The sequence below is a fragment of the Salvelinus sp. IW2-2015 genome, linkage group LG14 (genome assembly GCF_002910315.2).
Source record: "Salvelinus sp. IW2-2015 linkage group LG14, ASM291031v2, whole genome shotgun sequence".
Lineage (NCBI taxonomy): Eukaryota > Metazoa > Chordata > Actinopteri > Salmoniformes > Salmonidae > Salvelinus > Salvelinus sp. IW2-2015.
In genome coordinates, this window is record NC_036854.1 from 41,497,212 (window position 1) to 41,500,993 (window position 3,782).

Here is a 3,782-nt window from a genome sequence, read left to right on the forward strand (position 1 = left end):
CTCCTTCAATTATGTCCCAAACTAGATAACGTGACAAAGACTGGTTAGTCAGATGATGTTAATGGACTGCTCAGCTCTTCCTCCAGGACGTCAGGCGTTAGCTGCCGAGGGCTGTCTCATTACCGTCCAGACGAGCAGGGTCAGACTTCCGGCCCAGACGGAACACTCAAAGTGTCTGCTGTCACAGCGATGCTAGCACAGCAGCCACTGGTTCTTTGCAGCTGCAGGGGAGAGAGGGACTTGGATAGGGGAGAGACACACACTCTCTCTCTCTCTCTCTCTCTCTCTCTCTCTCTCTCTCTCTCTCTCTCTCGTGCAGATGCGACACCGCCACCATTTCAATAATGAGATCTCCTTCTGTGACCACTGTGAACTGTAAACAAGACGCAGACATAATTGCGCTGCGTAAATGGATCCTGATTGCATTATTATTCAATTAAAGTCAGTAGATGGGAACAGGTGGTCTCTGTCGCTCAGTCTCCTCAGCTCAACTCCTCAACTCTCTCTCAATCAACATGCAAAGCGTCTGCATATGAGCAGATGAAGGGATGGACTTAGTATTCCACAAGTCTCTCGAACAGACTCGCCTGTAGAGTTGTACAATTCTGATAACTTATATTTTTGAAGTCCCAGATTTTCCAGAAATCCAGGCTGAAATATTCCTGTAGGGAATAAGCAGGACGTCTGGGAATTACTGAAAGTTAATGTACTGATGGAWGACTCAATACATCTTAAATAATGCCTACTAGTTTGAATGGAGTGAGTGTTGAGCATCTTAGCAAATGTCCAGTAGCATATGAGACAGACAGATGTGAAAGTGTGCTAATGCATTTATCATTAAGAATGAGGGCACCTTTATTARTGGTGATCAAATCACTAAAAAGCCCAATTGTATGCCCAATCATGAGACACTGTACTGAATACAGATTACTAATCAGCATCAGCTCCATCTGGGTTCATTATAAAGCCCTTGAACTCCAGTAAAACACTGATCTAAGATCAGTTGCTACACTAGATAGGCTGCATCTCAAACACTTCCCTATGGGCCCTGGTCAAAAGTAGTCCATTATAAAGGTGCCTTTTGGGATGCATCCATTGTCTTGCTTCCACACCACCTCGCTAGTCTATAATGACTCTATGGTTCTCTCCCCACCACTCTTATCAGCCAATTTATGAAGCCTCAGCCTGCTTAGTCTGCTCGTCGGCGGTGTGAGTGGACAAAGGCCTTTTGTACCATATAATTCGGACTTAGTAATGTGCCATTTACCCCCATTGAGGAGAGAGATGAGTTTGTGGTGGTGAGTGAGCATGCCCATGTTATACAGCCAATTAAACTAATGAGCTGAGGCGGCTGGTGGCCGCAGCGTGCCCCTTTCGGCTGAAACGCTAAACAGCTCCGTGAATTGAGCCTCGCTCGCCTGGAAGAAAATCACTTTTTTTTCTTCTTCTTTGCGATTTCCCGGGTTGTTGTTTATGTTTACGTATCTAATAAAGTACTGAGAAAATAGTATGTTTTTCACCTCCTACTGTCCTTGTCTACTTATGCAACCCCCCCTCTAGCCCTATCAGAAATCCCATCCAAAATGTCAATCAGAAATAAATCCCACTTAATATTCAATCTCTTTTCACTCCCTAAAGAAGTTTTTACCTTACTTGAGTCTCAGGAGCCTTAAAGTCTTAAGACTTCCCATCAGAAGTGGCAACAACAGTCTGAGTGCAGACAGTACACCTGCAGCTTCTCCTGGTCCTTTGAAACAGGAGTTATGGTTTTGCTGTCTGTGCGTCTATCAGATCTCTTTACACGTCTGTGGTAGCGCGGTGATTCGGAGGGCGAGAGAGAGCTAAAACCCCAAGCTGCTTTCTGATGTATTTATTTACTGCATCAGGGTTTGAAGGTAAAGGTTGTGGAGCTTGGAGGGGATTGCTGAGACGGCAGGCTGTGCATTTGTGTGTGCGTGTGTGTGTGTGTATGTGGGTGTGTGTGTTTGTGTGCGTGCACGTGTATTTATAACAATGCTGCCTGCTCACTTTTTAAGCCCTGGCTAAGCGGAGGTAGTCGACAGACAGACAGCGGAGCGTCACTGAAGCCATAAGACCTTCACTAGTCTGAAGACCAGGATTAGCACTTAGATGTCCTTCACAGGGAGAAGGGAAGGGGACAGCTCAATATTACACACCACAGCATTTCTGGGAAGAGAGAACATAGTATATGTCACCCTGCCTCATCCTGGCTAAAGTTTTGTGAGTTAGTTTTGGTGTCACTAATCTCATCTGATTTATGATATTGATTTGGAGATACTGAGGAAGGTATATTAGGAAAATCCCTTGACAAAGTTACTATGCAGTGGTTCTACAGTAATAGTTACTATTCAGTGTTTCTACAGTAATAGTTACTATTCAGTGTTTCTACAGTAATAGGTACTAGTCAGTGTTTCTACAGTAATATGTACTATGCTGTGTTTCTACAGCAATAGTTACTATTCAGTGTTTCTACAGTAACAGTTACTATTGTGTTTCTACAGTAATATTTAGCAATTCACTACACACGCAATAAAATCTGCTAAACACGTGTATGTGACCAATACAATTTCATTTCATTTCATTTAATAGTTACTATTCAGTGTTTCTAGAGTAATAGTTACTAATAAGTGGTTCTACAGTAATAGTTACTAGTCGGTGGTTCTACAGTAATAGTTACTAGTCGGTGGTTATAATAGTTACTAGTCAGTGGTTCTACCGTAATAGGTACTAGTCAGTGGTTCTACAGTATTAGGTACTAGGCAGTGGTTCTACAATAATATTTTACCTGTCAGTGGTTCTACAGTAATAGTTACTAGTCAGTGGTTCTAATAGTAACTAGTCAGTGGTTCTACAGTAATAGTTACTAGTCAGTGTTTCTACAGTAATAGTTACTAGTCAGTGTTTCTACAGTAATAGTTACATGTCAGTGTTTCTACAGTAATAGTTACTAGTCAGTGTTTCTACAGTAATAGTTACATGTCAGTGTTTCTACAGTAATGGCATGTTCTATGCATTTCTTCACAACCCGTCTTTTTACATTCCATTACTTATCGTCCTGTCTCTTTTGACTTTTCCCTACATGACAATCTTTCTAATGAACTCCCTAATCTCAATTAAATGGATGCAGAGGACAATTCCTAGTTGTGTGGGTTAAATGGATAAGAATTGTTGTGTGAAAAGTCTTGCGCTTGGTGTGTGTGAAGTGTGTGTACTATAACGTGTGGTTTGACCTGGTCTGTAGAGTGTGTTATATGTGTGTGTGGAGTAAGTTCAAAGTCTGTAAGGTGTGCGTAACGCATGTGTGTGTGTGTGTAACGTGTGTACCGTTGTTCCAGGACCCTTGGGTTGTTAGTGAAGCGTCTGGAGCGCGGGGGCAAGGCGGAGCAGGAAGGTCTGTTCCAGGAGAACGACTGTGTCGTCAAGATTAATAACGGGGATCTGAGGAACATCCGATTTGAACAGTAAGCCCCCCCCCCCCTCGACCTCGCCTCTGTCTTGACCTACAGAGATGGGGCATATTCAACATTTACCTGACATTACCTCTTAACTTTCTGAAACCTATCTTTCATAAGCTTTTCACTCTCTGCCTCTGTCTGTTCCTTTCTCTCTCCTAAATGTACAGTAATACATTGTATTTAAGCATTATGAGTCAGATACAGACTATTTGAAATGTGACAGTTGTGCCCTCAGTGATTCTCCATAAACTCCTTATGGTGACCTATAGTTACCCCTCTGACCTTACCAACCTTAATATACCTTAG

At 42.6% G+C, this 3,782-nt stretch overlaps 1 pseudogene; it reads left to right on the top strand.

Moving 5' to 3' along the window:
- LOC111973562 (partitioning defective 3 homolog) overlaps nucleotides 1-3,782 on the top strand; it is an 807,950-nt pseudogene that overhangs the window by 308,914 nt on the left and 495,254 nt on the right.